At 42.2% G+C, this 19,779-nt stretch overlaps 1 protein-coding gene and 1 long non-coding RNA gene across 7 annotated transcripts in view; one reads left to right on the top strand and one right to left on the bottom strand.

The window, feature by feature from the left end:
- Nucleotides 1–19,779, top strand: part of LOC143706765 (uncharacterized) — a 613,694-nt gene that overhangs the window by 378,865 nt on the left and 215,050 nt on the right. The window lies entirely within an intron of this gene.
- septin9b (septin 9b) overlaps nt 1–19,779 on the bottom strand; it is a 171,334-nt gene that overhangs the window by 47,835 nt on the left and 103,720 nt on the right. The window contains exon 1 of one of the 6 annotated variants that reach the window (XM_077199012.1): nt 15,481–15,593. The exons of 4 other annotated variants lie outside the window; for them this stretch is intronic. The gene's annotated coding sequence lies outside the window, so the exon portion shown is untranslated. Of the gene's footprint in view, nt 1–15,480; nt 15,594–19,779 lie in introns of those variants that run through there. One more of the 6 variants, XM_077199014.1, reaches the window with a different exon arrangement.

The raw sequence follows: 19,779 nt of genomic DNA, 5'->3' as shown, positions 1-19,779 counted from the left end.
ACCATACCATATGTAAAGCCAAGAATAATATGGTGATGACACCGATTTGACACAGACCCTATACGTCACACGCAACATAAGTGCTCTAGGCATGATCAGCCCACTCTGTGGACTCTAATACACAAACCTATAATCTCAGTCAGTCAGTCAGTCAGTCAGTCAGTCAGTCAGTCAGTCAATCTCAATCTTCACAGCTCTTAAACCATAAACTCTCTTTACAGAAAACAATACAATTCAGTTTCGAAAAGATGTAGCTTCAGTGGCAGTTATCCTGTCTCTCATGCAAAGTTTGTGGCCTATATTTTTCACTAGCATGTGTCAGTGTTCTAACAAACAGGAAATAGGGTCTACCGCTAAAGTGTGTCCTTGCACACTCATGCGAGCAAATTTGCATGCACATTGTGCTTTTGCTAAATGTCACATTTATGTTTCTCATGTAATGTCTTGTTATAGAATTTAAGTAATTGCCTTTTATTTTATGTCACTTCATTATGAAGCTGTTCAAATAGTAAATTCTGAATAGTTTGTCAGTTGGAACATTTAGGCCTAATATTGTATTTTGCAGTTTGGTCAAAGACCATAGTGTGTATGCATCAGGTCCATCTATATGTATGACTGGGTTTGTCCTCTCTGAAAATTACAACATTTAGAACCACAAAATCCCCAACTATAGCTCAGTATTCCACAGATCTCATGTTTCCATTGAATACTCCAAGACATGTAAAGCCACAGAGAACTCTCTCACTCTGAATCAAAAATCTGACATGGTTGATTTCCTGTTTTCACTTTAAGAACCCAAGAGTTTGTGCCTCCACCTTCTGAAGCTGATCCAACCCTGTGCAGAAACCATATAGCCACAGAAAAGCAAGACAAACACTGAAACAAGGCCATCTATCAATTCATTCCTCACAGGCGACATACAATTTAATTCTGTCTTCATTCTGAACCAGAACAGTTGGGAATGTGCCCGTGTTTAGAGTATATTGGCCCCTGTGACTGGACTTCAAACTGGCAACAGACATTCAGAGTCAGTTTAATGAAAAGCATTTGTACAACTAACAATTAGTGTCAACAGCCAATGAATCCTAGTAGACACCTGACAGTGGCCCTAAATGTGTATTTAAACGTGTCACAGTTATGCTAGGCTAAGAATGTAAATGTTGCTAAGGCTGTTCTTACTGAAAAGAGAAAGAATGACAGAATAAAGGAGGAAGGAAATGATACCACCTTATTTTGATTCCACACTGAAGACATTTCAGGAAACTCCCAGGTTCAGAGATATTATGTGAATGCAAAAATAACCATCCATAATACGTGCAAGGAAAGTCGGGGCAGAACGCATGCTGAATTATCTATTGCAAATTTTAAACACAAGCTCCCATAGATGTGGTCCAATGGGGAAAATTCCTCATGGCAGAAGAATGATCTTTTCGAGTTCATACATTTTGATTGCAAATCCTCAATTTGTGACACTCAGTCCACTCTAAATAACTGTATGAAACCATGCTGTGTGTATAGCCAGATCTAGACAAGCAGTAGGAAAGCACAAGAGGCCATTTCCACAGATCCAGGATGAAGTTGAAGGAGGAAGCGGTAATAAAGTTTTATGTCTCTCTTTGACTGAAGCAGATATATGGAGCCTTGAACTACATGAAGCATTTCTAGAAACTTTCGTGTAAAAAGCACCAGCTGGAAGACACGGATGATCTTCAGATGCTTCATGTGTTCACCAGATGCATCAGATAAAAGAGTGAAACATTGACCTCAAGTCTCATTAGAACAGACAATCACATTACAAGGAACAAAATCTAGTGAACTATCATAATGTATGTAAAACTTTGTGTGTTTTTAATGAACTGGAGAGCTCTGAGGATATGTGTTCTGAAGCCCTTTAAGTCATGTTCTATACACTAAATTAGCAATTAGGTTGCTATACTTGACCATAGTAGATTCTAATACCTATTCAGTATTCCAATATGGAACAATTCCAAATAACGACAATACAATATGGGATGGTGATAGCACAAAAGCTGACTTAGTGCCTTAAATATAAAGAAAAGTAAGCATGAAATTGCTGGGAAACCTGCAATTTGTGTAGGTATTATATGATGGGCATGGGCAAGCATTTTATATAATAATGGTATTGTTGAACAAAGAAGTTCATTTTTAATTTTAAATTCAGTTGTTGTTTTTCCTCTTTGATGACTGATGAACTGCACATTATAATAGATGAACTGCATAATATAATGTTCCGATCCAATCTGACTTCTGACCTAAAATCCTGCCTGAATCATAATCAAACACTGTTCGTTCATTGGCCAGTGGAGAACTGGCCCCCGGACTGAGTCTGGTTTCTCCCAAGGTTTTTTTTTCACCATTCTGTCACCTGAAGGAGTTTTGGTTCCTTGCCACTGTCGCCTTTTTCGCCTTTCTTCACCTATGTCGCCATTGGCTTTTGGCTTGCTTAGTTGGGGACATTTCATTTTATATTTAACAATATTATTACAACACTATTTTCCTGTTATCTCTGTAAAGCTGCTTTGAAACAATCTGTATTGTAAAACGCGCTATATAAATAAAGGTGACTTGACTTGACTGGCATAATGGGGGGAATGGTTAGGGGCTTGAAGGAGGAATTTTTTGCTAATATATGGCTGCTTTTGTTGTAAATTGATAAAAAATAATTTCAAAATTAATTTTAATTCTAAAGCCCATGTAGCCAATCTAATAATCTTTTGGAAACAGAATGTTTCTTTCAAGGGCACCAGAAAAAAACAGAAGTGTACTGTAATCCAATTTATATTTGTGTTGATTTTAATTTCAGTTTCTCATGAAATAATGTGTAGACTCCTTTGACAGCATGCATCAAACACTATCAAAGCTGCAATACTCCACAAACCAAACCAAGAGGAATGTATTCAGGACGTTCTCTTTTCCATCTGTTTTGAGCTGTGTACAGCTAGTTTACCTCACAACTCCTGTTAAAAGCCAGATGAATCTGTAAACTACTCAATCTGTAGAGTGAACTCTGGTGCTCAGAATGAAGAATGCTACTGGAGGACTCATCTTCCATTCTGCTCGTCCCTTGAGAATTCAACCTTTGCCATTACATGCCACAAGCAGATGGTGACGAAGGGTGTTAAAATATAGTTTTCTACAGAGAATCTTCTAGTAAGGAAAAAGTAGCCAGTGTGAGTGCTGTAGGCAAGCAAAACTGCAGAGAACCAAAAGAGCCATGTGAAAAATTATCACAATGATAATTTGATGACCACAAATAGCTAAATGTCATTTTTATTCAGATCAGTCACAAGGAAATCAATTTATATTTGTGGCACTAATGTAAATGTTTAATCTGATGCTTAGAGGATGAATATCTGATTTTAAATGAAACCGGGCATATTAAAATGAAGCCACACAGAGGGGCAGACTTGGTAGTCAATCCAAATATTTGTAACTACATTAAAACCTTCAGAATTTTATAATTAGTTTGCCATTAATGCCATTAACCAGATGCTATAAATCTAACCCGTTGTGTTTTTTAATCGTTGATGTAATTTCTAGAGTTCAATGTGGTAAAAAAAAGCCAAAATAGGCTAATATCATGACTGCAAGATGCCTGCACAATTTCTGAAATTAACACTTTTAAAGTTCCCTTTCAAGGGAACTCGAGCTGCGTCAAACGCTGTGGGAACGCCCCTGCGTTGTGCGTCATAAAGCACGTATGGAATCAGCCCAATGGAGAGATGGAACATCATAGGCGGGTGACGTCATCGACCAGGAAACTATAAAGCACCCCATAAACACAAGCGCAACAGCTTTCTGTGCCTTCAGTCGCGCTATATGTGAATCTGTCCCTGTGTGAATATTGTCTGTCTTTACATACTCTGCACCACACAAACAATTTATATATATATATATATATATATATATATATATATATATTAAAGGTGCAGTGTGTGACTTTTAGCGACATCTAGCGGTTCGGTTGCGAGTTTACACTAAGGGCTCAGCCCACGGCTCATCCCTCCCTTTCGAAGAAGCTACCGTGGCGAAAACGGGACAAACATCGTCGTCTGAGACGGCAGAGAATAGCCAGAGTAAACCAAGTTTCTGTACCACAGTCCATTATAAACCACATCATGGATAAAGTTTACAAAGCCATAGTCAGGTGAGGATCAAGGGTCTTAATACGTAATATAATAATAGTAATTAGTTGATTGTCTCACGAACGTAACCAGCACATTTCTCCCCACATAGCAAACCCATAATACAGGGAGGGAGAAGAACCACATGAAACTATGCAACTATATATTTTTTCTAACAGGGTAGTAAAAGTTTAGCTGGCTAATATGAGCTGTTACTGTGCTGAGCTGGTTAAAGCGTTAAGCCTTGTTTATACTGGACGCGTCCGCATGAGCCCAAAGGTGCGTGCGGCAAAAATAACGTGATTGTAACAGCGCGCCCGCCTCGCATCCCCTAGACATCATTACACACAATAGGCTTTTTTCTCTGATTTTGAAAACTCGATCGACTTAAAATGCTTCCAAGATCGACGGGTTGGTGATTCCTGTAACTGTTTTACGGTCAATGACAAGAGTACTAATCAGCTGTCTCACGAACATAACCAGCACATTTATCCCCACATAGCAAAGCCATAACACAGCGAGGGAGAAGAATTAAGTTACATTAAACAATCCAACTACATATTTTACACCACTGACAAGGGAAAAGTCATTACTCACGGTGTTTATGGCTAGCTTCTAGCTTTCTGCGGCTTCTCTTTCAATGTAGTGACGAAAAAGCGCTCTGTAACGCTGTTTGTTCGCTGTCGGCTACGGTAGAAACATGACGTCACAATATGTCGACCTTCATAGAAGGGGATTCCCGCGCCTATGTAGATATAAATGCCTCATTCTAAGGTAATAAAAACATTACGGTTTATTAAGTAAGTTCTTTATACACCACTGAACACATAGTTATGGATGTCATATTGCATTTCTGTTAATAGATACTAAAATTTTTTACACATTGCACCTTTAAGAGAGATATGGCGAACGAACAGCAGTTTAGGAAGTGTGTCCCTCCCTGCTCGCGTTATTTTACGAGTGGGGATACACACGTTCTTTGTGTTGTTTGTTTGGGAGTGCAGCATGCCCAGTCAGCTCTCGAGGGAGCTGATTGTGAGCATTGCGAGCGTCTGCCATTAAGCTACGCTCCGCTCCCGCCGGGCGCTCTTCGAGGAGAGCGGTTCGGTGCGCGCTCCCCGCGGTTCGGGTCCCGCTCTTGCCGAGGCAGAGCGACGACGCGTATCGTGGGGATCGCATATGGATCTCTCAGCGGGGTTAGAGACGGACTCTGCCTTATCTCTCCCTTCACCTGTGAGATCCAGTGCCTCAGTCCAGTGTTCGGAAGCACGCACTTCGGTTTCTTCCGCTCGGGCTGAGGCACCAGTTATAAATGAGGGAGATGTGGAGGATTCGCCACCTTACACTCCCGAAAGTGATGAGCTAGTGGAGGTATTAACAATAGCTGTAGAAAAACTCAGCATTGTATGGCCAGTGACTAGACAGGAGTCTATTTCTAAATCAAAATTAGATGAGAGATTTTTGCCGTCACGAGTGCAACCTCCACGCCGGTGCTTGCCGTTTTTTCCCGATCTCCAACACTGAGGTGTCGAAATCGTGGAAAAAACTGTGTCATATAGAGTGTTTAGTCCCCAGACTTCAACATATTCTAATATTGTGGGGGCAAAATCATATGGTTATTCGGCTATGCCTCGCGTTGAAGAGACGCTTGCGAGTTTTCTCTCCCTCGAGGCTGCGTCATCTGTTAAGGCACTGGCATTACCCACCAAGCCTCTTAGAAATATTTCGTTTTTTGTTGGTAAAGCGTATTCGGCGGCGGGTCAGGCTGCGTCATGTCTGCATACTATGTCTATTATGCAGGCATACCAGGCTGACCTGCTGAGGGACGTGAGTGAGAGTGAGGAGGTCAGTGCTGACGTGGTTCGCGAACTGCGTCAGGCTGCTGATTTATCCCTGCGTGCAACCAGAGAGTCGGCCAAGCTAGTGGGTTGATCTATGGCAGCTCTGGTGGCCGCAGAAAGACATCTGTGGTTAAATCAGACAAATATAAAAGAAAAAGAAAAAGCTTTCCTTTTAGACACTCCTCTCTCCCCCCTGGGTTTATTTGACGATGCTGTAAATTCTGTCATCGATAAATTCCAGGAGAAGGAAAAGCAAACAACAGCTTTTAAGAAATTTCTCCCTTTAAAAATTCATGTCCCTGGGGCTGCTGGGCGGGAGCAGCCCCGGCCGTCTGCGAGCTCATCATATAGGGCGCTGAAGTAGAGTGTCGCGTCTCGTGCTCCCCCTGCTGGACAGTGGGCTCAGCCGCGGCACTCTAAGCCGAAATCTCCCAGTAATAAAACTGATCTCAGGACAGTTATATTAGCTAAGAAGGCTTCGGCTAAGAAGAAGTCCTGGCCACGGCGCGCAGGACACTGAGGGTGGTCCCCACCGAGGCGGAAAGGTGTGCACCTCTTTCTACGGTGCCCATTCTTCCTCGGTGCCCTCAGGGGCCCGTTTCGTCAACCCCGCCTTCATGCCGGGGCGCAGACGGTCCCAGCGAGCGATTTCCCGAGGGACGCTCGCTCCCTCTGGGGAGGGTTTCAGAGCGGTTAGACCAGTTGTTCCCTGCCGGTGTGCCGTTACAGGGCGCTGCGTTTGCTGCTCAAGTTACACCAGAGGCCAGTCTCGAGAGACTGGCACCCTTAGTAGAATTTCTGGCAGAGTGGAAAAGCCTTCCAAAAATATCTCATTGGGTCCTGCAGACAATAGAAAGGGATTATGCTATCCAATTCAGGTGTCTTCCACCAAGTTTCAGAGGGGTTCTGCCTACAGTGGTGGGCCCCGAGCAGGTACTGGTTATGGAACAAGAAGTGAAAGCACTCCTTCAAAAGGAGGCTATAGAACGGGTTCCTCCTCCCAGTGTGGAGTCAGGCTATTACAGCCGATATTTCATCGTTCCAAAATAGGATGGGGGGTTGCGTCCAATTTTAGACCTGCGCCTATTGAATCGCTCGGTAGGGAAGCCAAAATTCAAGATGCTCACTATCAAGCAGATCGTGTCACAAATCAGATCCGAGGACTGGTCTGTCACGATAGATCTAAGGGACGCGTTCTTCCACATTTCCATTCATTCACAACACAGGAAGTTCCTGAGGTTCGCCTTTGGGGGCGAGGTGTACCAGCACAGGGTTCTTCCGTTTGGCCTAGCTTTATCTCCCCGCACTTTCACGAAATGCATGGACGCAGCACTATTGCCCCTGAGGCTTCAGGGTGTTTGTGTCCTCAATTACATCAACGATGGGTTGATTTTAGCTCAGACAGAGCAGATGGCGGTTCGACATTGAGATGTCGTTCTCGTTCATATCAGGAAGTTGGGGTTGAGGCTGAACGCAAAGAAAAGGGTATTATCTCCTCAGAAGACCACTTTTCTGGGTGTCGTTTGGGTTTCGATGCAGGCGCGATTCGCTCCGACCCGCATCGTTTCGATTCTCTCAGCTGTGAAACATGTAAAGCTAGGCCAGCTACTTACTGTAAAACAGTTTTAGAGACTGTCGGGTCTGATGGCAGCAGCATCCGACGTTATACCTTGCGGCCTGTTGTACATGAGATCGCTACAGTGGTGGCTCAGGACCAAGGGATTCTCCCCGAGGGGAAATCCGCTCCGCACGATCAAAGTCACGCGGCGCTGCCTTCGTGCTCTGGTCATGTGGAAAGAAACTTGGTTCCTATTCAAAGGGCCTGTGTTGGGGGCTCTTTGTCGTCGCGTAACGCTAACGACGGATGCTTCCCTCACAGGGTGGGGGGCGGTCACGAGTGGTCGTCCAGCCCAAGGGCTGTCGCAGGACCATCATCTATCACGGCTTATAAATTGTCTAGAGATGTTGGCGGTGTTCCAGGCTCTGAAACACTTCCTAGCAGACCTGAGAGGTCATCGTGTTAGTTCAGTCAGACAACACGTCGGTGGTCTCTTATATAAATCATCAGGGGGGCCTGTGGTTTCGCCGGCTTTACTATTTGGCCCGTCAGATACTCCTGTGGTCCCAAGGGAGGTTACTATTTCTGAGAGCAATGTATCTTCCTGGGTATTTGAATGTGGTAGCAGACTCCCTGTCGAGACAGGGGCCGAGGCGGGGGATTGGAGACTCCATCCCGAGGTGGTGGAGCTCCTTTGGTTGAGTTTCGGTCGCGCCAAGGTGGACCTATTCGCTTCCAAGGAGACCACGCATTGTCATCTGTGGTTTTCCATCAGCCATCCAGCCCCTCTGGGGTTGGACGCTATGGTGCAGCCGTGGCCGAGGTCACGTCTGTTCGCCTTTCCCCCGATTGCTCTGCTACCTGGAGTTCTGGAGAGGGTTCGCCGGGACGGGGTCAGCCTACTATTAGTAGCCCCGTTCTGGCCAGCCCGAGTATGGTTTGCGGACCTGATTTCTCTCCTGGACGGCTCTCCCTTGGAGCTCCCGGTCAGGAGGGATCTACTCTCTCAGGCGGGCAGCATGATATTTCACCCCCGCCCAGTATTGTGAGCTTGGCCTCTGAGGGGGCCCAGCTCATGAACTCTGGTCTCTCAACCGAGGTTGTTGAGACCATTCTTCACTCCAGAGCTCCATCCACGTGGAAGCTTTATTCCTTGAAGTGGAAAACTCTTCACTTCTTGGTGTGGAGAGCACCTGCAGGACCCAGTTAACTCCCCAGTGGGTGCAGTGCTGGAATTCCTGCAGGAGCGCTTCTCCACAGGGCTATCCCCCTCCACACTAAAGGTGTATGTGGCGGCACTGGCTGCTTACCACGTCCCTTTCAGTGGAGTTTCTCTTGGGAGACACCCGCTTATAACTCGTTTCCTTCGTGGCACACTGAGGCTGAGGCCAGCAGTTGGTAAGAGGGTGCCGGCCTGGGATCTGGCCATCGTATTAGAAGGTCTTTCCCTAGCTCCTCTTGAACCTATCGAAGAAGTTCCTGAGAAGTTTCTCATGTTTAAGACTATCTTTCTTCTTGCTATCTCCTCACTAAAGAGAATCGGAGATTTGCAGGCTCTGTCGGTTTCACCCTCGTGCCTGGAATTTTCGCCTGGCATGGTTAAGGCTTTTCTGCATCCTAGACCAGGTTACGTTCCCAAGGTCCCTACTAATGTTGTTAGACCAACAGTTCTGCAGGCCTTTTGTCCTCCTCCATTTCTGTCGTCTGACCAGGAGAAACTTAATTTACTCTGCCCTTTTAGGGCGTTATACGCCTATGTCCACAGAACTGCCCTGTGGAGGAAGTCAGAACAACTATCTGTGTGCTTTGGGCCACCCAAAAAGGGGTGTCCCGCGTCTAAACAGAGAATGAGCAAGTGGGTGGTCGAGACTATCTCACTTGCCTATGAGTCGGCTGGTCAGCCTTCACCTTTGGCTGTACGAGCCCACTCTACCAGGAGTATGGCGGCTTCTAAAGCCTTACTGTCAGGAGTTTCCCTCAGTGACGTTTGTGATGCGGCTGAATGGTCTTCACCGCATACTTTCATTAAGTTCTACGACCTAGACTTAAGTTCTACCCCTGGGGCACAGGTGCTCTCGTCCTCTGTCCGCTAGTTCTGACATGGCGGTCACTTGGTCCTTTGGCGACGTGGGTATTAGCGTTCCCACAGCGTTTGACGCAGCTCGAGTTCCCTTGAAAGGGAACGTCTCGGTTACGTATGTAACCCTAGTTCCCTGATAGGGAATGAGACGCTGCGTCATTCCACCATACTCCCGGCATTCCCGCTAGCGCTTCCCTCAGGCCTATCAGAAGCTGTTGCGCTTGTGTTTATGGGGTGCTTTATAGTTTCCTGGTCGATGACGTCACCCGCCTATGACGTTCCATCTCTCCATTTGGCTGATTCAATACGTGCTTCATGACGCACAACGCAGGTGCGTTCCCACAGTGTTTGACGCAGCGTCTCGTTCCCTATCAGGGAACTAGGGTTACATACGTAACCGAGACGTTATTTTTCACTATACAGATTTCCATTACACGAGAGTAGATGTTAAAACTTCATGCTGATTTGTACTCGGCTTTCGCCAAGATAATCACCAACTAAGACGTAGCTTTACAGTAACCTATGCTTCTCCATCCATTCTTTCCATCTGGTGACGTGAATTTTCTGTCTGGTGTTAATACAGTGTATTGCGCGTCAGCACACACAACGGCTGCAACCACAGTGCGGTCCCCCCATAACAACCCTCTGGATTGAGCGGAGTAGGGAACATCTCTAGGGTCTTCAAGTGGGCACCTTCCGTCCTCAGTGTTTCGTCGACTAGCCCACGACACCTCAAGAGGGCTCGACAGTGACTCTGTCGTCCCAGAGTCACCCCCTCCGTCCCCCACTCAACTCAGCCCAGCTTACTGACCTCTACTTCCCTCTTGCTGCTGAGACCTAACCACAATCTCACAATCTCTCCGCAACCCAACCATACGCGCCAACCCGTTTGACTAAGGCTGTCGAGCCTCACTGGTGCGTTAATATGCAGTTTCAGTGGCAACGGTTCCGTATGGCATACCACCTACCACAAAACACAATATCTGCCCAACCACCCGTCATCCACGCAATATACACAGGAACGTAATGACTGTGAATACTATACAACCTATACAAATAAATCAACAGTTGCTGCTGAGACCTAACCACAATCTCACCGCAACCCAACCATACGCGCCAACCCGTTTGACTAAGGCTGTCGAGCCCCACTGGTGCGTTAATATGCAGTTTCAGTGGCAACGGTTCCGTATGGCATACCACCTACCACAAAACACAATATCTGCCCAACCACCCGTCATTCACGCAATATATACAGGAACGTAATGACTGTAAATACATTACAACCTATACAAATAAACCAACAGTTGCTGCTGAGACCTAACCACAATCTCACAATCTCTCCGCAACCCAACCATACGCGCCAACCCGTTTGACTAAGGCTGTCGAATCCCACTGGTGCGTTAATATGCAGTATATACAGTAGTCATCATTTGACGTGGATCAAAACCTTTGATAAAAGTTAGACATGAATTTTGTACAAAAGTGTTCATTTCAGCAATTGTTAAAATTTCAATTACAGTATATATATTTAAACTGTGCGTATTATTAATTGAAAACATTGTTATTACACCTTGGAATACCTCATTTATTCATTTGAAGAAGTACCAAGCAGGCCCAGTTATCATCCAAAGCTGACAAACCCAAAACAGTCAAATATTGGTTAATGAATCAGCCTGTCAATATATAGGCCTATCGGTCTACCACTATTGTGAATAACAAAATAAGAAACTGAACATAAATGTTGAAACCTTACATATTTTAACATGTTCATTAATAAAACTGATGGCCAATCTTAGACAAATGTGATATGGTATGGTGGTGACACAAGCATTCTCATTTTCCGCAAGCACTCCTTATCACGCATGTAAATAGTCAACAACAGTGTTCAACAACAGATTCTCTTTGATTTTCACATCATTTCAGAACCTAGCATAAGGGCCCGAGCACCAATGGTGTGAGGACCCTCTTGGAATTGCTCTGTTTATTATTATTATTATTATTATTATTATTATTATTATTATTATTATTATTGTCATTCTCCGAAATGAATCGCATTTTTGAGGGCCTAAACATGCACGAAAACTCACGAAAATTTGCACACGCATCAGAACTGGCGAAAATTTACATCTGATATGCTTTTCAGAATTGGGCGGGGTAAAATGGCTCGATAGCGCCACCTATAAAGGTTCAACGGAGTGCGCCTCCCGCTACGTTTCACGTATGTGTACGAAATTCGGTACATGCATGTAATAACCCAATACCTACAAAAAAGTCTCTTGGAGCGTATCCCTAAACACAACAGGAAGTCAGCCATTTTGATCTTCCTCTCAGATTTTTGTGCAGTTTTTGCCATTTTCAGGCCTCGTACTTTAACAAACTCCTCCTACAGTTTTAATCTGATCATCTTCAAATTTGGTGAGTGTAATCTTAAGGCCTTTGCGACGTTACATTGCGAAGATCTTGAGTTTACGTTGAAGTGCGTGTCCTGACAAAATTTAGATGTTTCGCCATGAAACAGGAAGTTGCTGTAACTCAGGCAAACAATGTCCAATATGCCCCAAACTTCACACGTTTGATAAGAGTTCTGTCCTGAACACATGTCCATGCTCAAATTCAGTTACAGTCATAGCACCACCTGCTGGCAACAGGAAGTGACATGTTTAAAACTGTGGTGGACTCCTGATAACATATAAAAAAGTGCCAGCAAGTGCTAAACATGCTAGCAACGTACTAGAAACATGCAAAAACATGCTAGCAAACACTTAGCTAAGTGTTAAAGCATGCTATTACTAAAATTAAATAGGAATTTGCTGTAACTCAGGCATGGAATGTCAAATCTGCCCAAAACTTCACACGTTTGATAAGAGTCCTGCCCTGAACACATCTATATGAGAATATTCAGATATAGTAATAGCGCCACCTACTGGCAACAGGAAGTGACATGTTTAACACTGTGATGCAGTACTAGCAACATATTAAATATGCCATTGAGTTATAAACATGTTATAAACATGTTAAAACATGCTAGCAATTCTTAGCTAAGTGCTAAAGCATGCTAATGCAATGAAACAGGAAGTTGTTGTTACTCAAGAAGGCAATGTCCAATCTGCCCCAAACTTCACACGTTTGATAAAAGTTTTCTCCTAAACACATGTCCATGCTCATATTCAGCTGACAACAGGAAGTGACGTTTAACACTGTTCTGGACTCCTAATAAGTACATGTATGTAATGACCCAATACCTCCAAAAAAGTCTCTTGGAGCATATCCCTAAACACAACAGGAAGTCAGCCATTTTGATCTTCCTCTCTGATTTGTGTGCAGTTTTTGCCATTTTCAGGCATCGTACTTTAACGAAGTGAGTCTAATCAAAAGGCCTTTGCGACGTTACATTGCGAAGATCTTGAGTTTACGTTGAAGTGCGTGTCCTCGGCGGCCTGACAAATTTCGATGTTTCGCCATGAAACAGGAAGTTGCTGTAACTCAGGCAAACAATGTGGACTCCTAATAATATATAAAAAAGTGCCAGCAAGTGTTAAACATGCTAGCAACATACTAGAAACATGCTAGCAAACACTTAGCTAAGTGCTAAAGCATGCTATTACTGCAATTAAATAGGAATTTGCTGTAACTCAAGCATGGAATGTCAAATCTGCCCTAAACTTCACACATTTGATAAGAGGCATGCCTTGAACACATCTACATGAGAATATTCAGTTATAGAAATTGCGCCACCTACTGGCAACAGGAAGTGACATGTTTAACACTGTGATGCAGTACTAGGAACATATTAAATATGCCATTGAGTTAGAAACATGTTAGAAACATGTTAAAACATGCCAGCAATTTTTAGCTAAGGGCTAAAGCATGCTAATGCAATGAAACGGGAAGTTGTTGTTACTCAAGAAGGCAATGTCCAATCTGTCCTAAACTTCACACGTTTGATAAGAGTCTGGCCCTGAACATATCTACATGACAATTTTCTGTTAAAGTAATAGCGACACCTACTGGCAACAGGAAGTGACATGTTTTACAGTGTGATGCAGTACTAGCAACATAGTAAACATGCCATTGAGTTATAAACATGTTAGAAACATCTTAAAACATGCTAGCAATTCTTAGCTAAGTGCTAATGCATACTAATGCACTGAAACAGGAAGTTGTTTTTACTGAAGAAGGCAATGTCCAATCTGCCCTAAACTTCACACGTTTGATAAGAGTCCTGCCCTGAACATATCTACATGACAATTTTAACTTAAAGTAATAACGCCACCTACTGTCAAAAGGAAGTGACATATTTTACACTGTGATGCAGTACTAGCAACATATTAAAAATGCCATTGAGTTCTAAACATGCTAGAAAAATGCTAAAGCATGCTAGCAACACTTATCGGAGTAATAACGCATGCTATTATCCCCATAATAAAGGACATTTTTGTAACTGACTTTGACATACTCCTCGTATATTTACCTACTTAAATGCACATTGCCCACCGTGCTCTGTCTTCCTAAAGCCACCGGGTGGCGGTGGCATGGGTGTGAGGGCCCTTTGAATGCTGCTTGCAGCTTTAATTCTTACATTGAGATTTAACCCATGTAATACCAAATTAATTACAGTGCCTAATAAAGTTAACCCCCAACTAGTTACTAACTCAAAGTTTTTTTTTTCTTTTTTTTTTTTTCCTTTCTTTCTTTTTAAATTTGGAGCATGTCAAATATTCAATTGTGGGTATTCAAACACCATTGGATGTGTGTTATGATGTTTAAAAAAAGGTTAAAGCTTTGAAAAAGAAGGAAAACAGCTGTAGTGGAATAATATTTTAGGTTAAAGGGCAGCTGTTCTAAAGATTTGGAAGGATTTTCTGTTAAATAATTGGGTCGATATATAAGAAGTGGAGTTTTATCTGAAAAAAGAACTCTGCTGAACATATCATATAGCCTTGTTGATGTAACTGAAGATTACAGAAGTATTTGTAATTGATTTATAACGAAGCGCCAACACACCTGAAAGATCGATGTGCTCGATAGATTGCTAACTTCTGTTACTGTAAAAACAAATTACTGGAAGTAATCTGACACTGACAAATGGAATGAGAAGTTAAACAGGAACAGAACAGATCTGTGCTGAATACAAACAGGTCCATTAACTTACATGTTAATGATAACAATTAAACAACTGAAACTATATTGTCATGCAACACAAAAATAAGAGAATGAACATAGGAAGCCATTAAAAAAATTTGGGGTTTGGGTATTTATAATAATCTCAGAGCGAATGTCAACAGCTGACACATGTGGGATGCGGGGCCCAATGTAAACTAATTAGAAGAAAGGATCAAAAATGTCTGATGGTAGAAATTGAGAGCAGTGATGACAAACACCCCACACAAAGAAAAGGAGAGGGCCAGGAGGTATAGAGAAAGAAAGGGAGGGAGGGAGGAGGGGAGGGGGGGGGGGGTGGTGGTGGAAGAAAAGTAAAGGAGGGGTTCACTGAGCGTATCATCTGTTTTAATGCACAGACAAACAAGAGAAAGAGAGGTCTTAAAACACAGTACAATATCCCACAAACACAAGCCAAAACCTCCTCTCCTCTTTCTCTCTCACTTGCTTCCTTTCCTCACTGGCAAGAACACAATTAGGACACCTGGGAAAACTTGTGCATGCAGCAGCAACACACACACACACACACACACACACACACACACACACACACACACACACATGCATGTCACGCAGTCTGTAGCTCTGTAAAAGCATTACAGCCTCTCTGAATGAGACTCTGGAAAGAGATATAAAACTCACGTAGAGAAAGTCTGTTTTAACATAATAAAACATGGAGAGCAGATAGTGACTCACCCTTCGTTTAGCAGCTCTTTATCTCTCTTTCTGTCCCTCTTTCTCTGTGCCTGAGTCAGCCTGAACCACCAGCTGGACTCACAGCCATGCCCACTCTAGAGTCATGTGACCACAGAACAGCCAAGCAGCACTCATCACCCATTCATACAGGGTATTGTAGAATCTGTCATGGTGTGTGTGTGGCCCAGGTTTTGCTTACATTTTGGGGACCAAATGTTTCCAAGAAAATAGCTAAACTCTTACTTAATGTTCAGTAAGGGAAGAATAGCGGCTTAATAAAATAATGTCTGAGACATTTTAGGTAGAGTAAGTATAGCTCAGTATAAAAACAATGGTAGTCCCCAACATGATAACAAATCCCCACATTTGTTTGTCTCTCCTTGTATGAGTCCCTTAAATAATAATTATTATTAGTAGCATATAATTGTAAGTGGATCAGTTTTCTTTAGAATTCAGAAAAATAACTTGTTTTATACATTAATTCATTCATTCATTTAATAAGATGTCATATTGTATTAAAACTTATTTATATAAACATATTCATATTTTGGCCCTAAACTACTGGCAGATATATGTTCTTCCAGTAATCAAATTAGTTCTCAAAAATATAGGGTTTTAAAATATTGATTATTATTATTAATTATATTAATTATTATCATTACTAATCCTGAATCTCAAAATTTCTTATAATTCTGTCATGGTAAGTTTTTAAATAAATCTATATACTTAATTTGAACAATTTGAACAATTTTAATGCATAACTGAGTAGCTCTTTTGGCATTACTCGTTCATTGTCCCTAGAACATATTAATAACCATTTACTTTTCTCTTTCAAAAATATGTTTTGTAGCAGAATGTTACAGGGATGAAGATTAGTGCAAAAATGTCTTAGAAATATTGCACACCACATTACCATCAATTTAAAATGATTATAATTCTATTCACTACACATTATTAATAATACATTTAGTTAAATGGAAAAAATAATAAATCACAACAATATTCAGTCACTGTCAGTACAAGAGGAAGTGATTTAATGTAACTTTCCTATCACTGTATCAGCAGTAAAACGCATAGGCCTAATTGAACGTTTGCATAAGTATGCATGTATACAAGTGGATATGTGTGTCTATATTTTTTGCATGGGCAAGAATGTAAACATGCAAAATGCAGGAAGTCGTTAAACAGCACAAAATCTGTAGCCTATCTTTAAAAGGTTAAAGGAAACCCAGGCATCGCTCTTCATTTGAAACAATTCTTCTGTCTGAGAGAGTAACCACATCCAGCCACCTAGCTCAGACTGGATAACAGAAATGATAAAACAGCATTCTACACAGATTGTAATGATAGGACAGTAACGTTCAGCATTTATTTCGGCTTTTGAGATGCATGGCAAAATCTCCAAAACAATTCTTAAGACACTAAGAATAATGAGAGAGGTCAGGCCATGATTTTAGAGTACAGGGAGTAGTCTGTCAGAGATGCCTTAGTGTGTAATCCTAAAAAAGTCTGAGAACAGCTACATTATGTTACTCAGGAACTCTTGACCAGAGAAAGACACACACAGAGAGAGAGAGAAAGAGAGAGAAAGAGAGGGAGACTTCCTGTAGATTTTTTTTTCTGCTTATCTTAATTACGCATATACACACGAGATTGGTCCTTAGAGGTTTGACCACATGACTTCCTCTTCATGATAACCACCATAAACATCCAAGTATTACTGGCCGTTTGTTGCTCTTCACACATAGTAAGCCTCTTCCTGAGATTTCTAGACTGGAATTGTTTGTTATTCTATAATGAATGTTTATGTTGTTTTACTCACAGGAAGGTATCAGAAAGCCAATGAAGGTGTATCACTGCCCGAGAGAAAAAAAAAACGTTAGAGAGAGACAAAAAGACAACGAGATAGAGAGTGTAGAGGAGGAAGGATGCTGTGCAAGATTAGATATGATAGTGAAATGCACAATTTATAATTATAGCATATGGAATTGATTTCACAGCTTTCTTAGTTCTGATGCAGTGAGGATGACTAATTCTTAAGGCCTTCAGAGATTCAAGACTGCAGCTCTGTCTTATCTGGAAAAAGCTTGGGTCAATATATAAATTACCTTCCTGTCCCCCTGGGTGTTGTTCTCTCCCAAACAACTGAAGGACATTTAGTTTGAGGATGATATGTGGTTAGAGTAAAGCTGTCACCTTCAGACATCTTCTAGATCCATGGTCAGCCATTGATTAGAAGCATTAGAAGCTGTAATGGTAGTTTCTTCTGATTCTTCTGTACCACCTTTTGAAGTCAGTCTAAATACAACCAGTATTTGAAACACGAGCAAAACAAGTCTTCCTTTTAAAAGTTTACTTCCAAAACATAAAATTATACATAGACATGGTACGCACGGTCAAAAAACTGTGTTGCTTCCAACGTCTCTAACTTCAAACTGAAACTAACTACATCCAATCGCTTACGCTATGACGTAGCGCTATCTGACTGGAAGCTGAAATATTGAAATGTTATCAGATCTAAACATTACTAAATTATGCATTTCAAACAATACATTACTTATGAATTTTCATAAAATAGTTTTTACTGTTTTTAAACAAAATTATTATTTCAGATGAACTAGTCCTTATGTGGCTCTTATATTACCCGGCCCCTAATTGGATAGGCAGGAGGACTAAGCAATTATAAACTTAAACACTGAGAGCCAAACAATTTCTAAATGTCCATAAACTATCAACTTATTTCTTCACTCTTCTGACGTTGCCTCTTCCAACAAACACAGTTTATTTACAGGCCTTTCCAGAGTGTTGGTCTTGGTCTTTATCTTCACTCTTCGTACTGTTCCACTGGAGTCCGGCAACGTTTCAACAACCTTTCCCATGAGCCAGGAGTTCCGTGGGGAAGAACTATCCACTAGTAGCACAACATCTCCTGTCATGAAGTTTCTTCTTGGCTTTAGCCATTTCTGGCGCTCCTGAAGAAGTGGAAGGTATTCACGCGTCCATCTTGTCCAAAACAAATCCACAAGATATTGAACTTGTTTCCACCTCTTTCTTGTGTACATGTCATCTTTGTTGAAAATCCCTGGAGGCATGTTGGGTTGAGATTTCAACAGCAATAAGTGATTGGGTGTTAGAGGTTCTACGTCGTTCACATCATCTGAAACAGTTGTAAGCGGCCTGCCGTTGATGATGCTTTCAACCTCACACATTATTGTCAGAAGACAATCATCATTCACTGCTTGCTCTTTCAAAAGGGAGTTAAGGATTCTTCGCACAGTCCGAATTTGTCTTTCCCAGACCCCGCCTTGATGCGAAGCGGCTGGGCTGTTGAATATCCACTTTATTCCTTTTGGTTGCAAGGCCTTTTCAATCTTGTCATTGTCCAGCAGTTGAACGGCTTCTCTTAACTCTCTTTCAGCGGCCACAAAATTTGTGCCGTTGTCAGAACGCATGATGGTAACTTGACCTCTCCTGCACATAAAGCGACGAATTGCATTAATGCAGGAGTCTGTGTCGAGGCTTGGCTTGTGGGATCCAGTACCTGCATCTCAGTTGTGCCAAGACATAACTGCGTCCGCAGTGTCCTGTTCTTTGGTGTATATCTCTCAAAATCAATGTAGCAACTCTGCTGTGCTTTGAAATAATTGTTGGATGTTTAGCGTTTTCTGGCATGGCAGACTTGTTGAGTCTTCCGCCAACCCTTAACGTGCCATCTTGAAGAATCGGATCCAATTTAAACAGCTGACTGCTGCGACTAAGCTGTTTACCTTTCTCCAGTACTTTGATTTCTTCTCCAAACTGCTGTCTTTGACTGAATTTGATTATTTCCGATTCTGCGACAACCAGATCATCCAAAGTAAGTGATTTCTTTTCTGTTGCTTTGAATTTCTTAATTTGTCGTTCTAATTTCGATCTCACCTTTTCAGGGTCCTTTTCAGTTTCCCTGATCTTTCTTGATACTTCCTTTCTTTCCTCTTTCATTTTCCACAGATTTTTCTTCACCTTTAAAATCCAGGCCACTGATCTTTTTAGTTTATGCCAGTCCGAATAATAGTTGATTAGTTTGTCGATTGGTTCCATGTTTTCTTCAACTTTGATCACATTGACTGTAACTCCATTCTTGACTTCTGGATCATTTTGAAGGCTTTCTTTGCCTCGCACAGGTTGTTCCGACCAATCACTTTCATTGTTCAGCAAGAAGACGGGCCCATTGATCCAGGTTCCTCCTGGCACCAAACTCTTAGCTTTCAGGCCCCTGCTGGCTTGATCTGCAGGATTTTCCGTTGTTCTGATGTACTT

The sequence above is a fragment of the Siphateles boraxobius genome, unplaced genomic scaffold, assembly GCF_051911475.1.
Source record: "Siphateles boraxobius isolate OS27281-9 unplaced genomic scaffold, OSU_SipBor_1 41, whole genome shotgun sequence".
NCBI lineage: Eukaryota > Metazoa > Chordata > Actinopteri > Cypriniformes > Leuciscidae > Siphateles > Siphateles boraxobius.
Note: the sequence above shows the minus strand (reverse complement) of the source record. Positions and strands in the feature narration are given on the sequence as shown.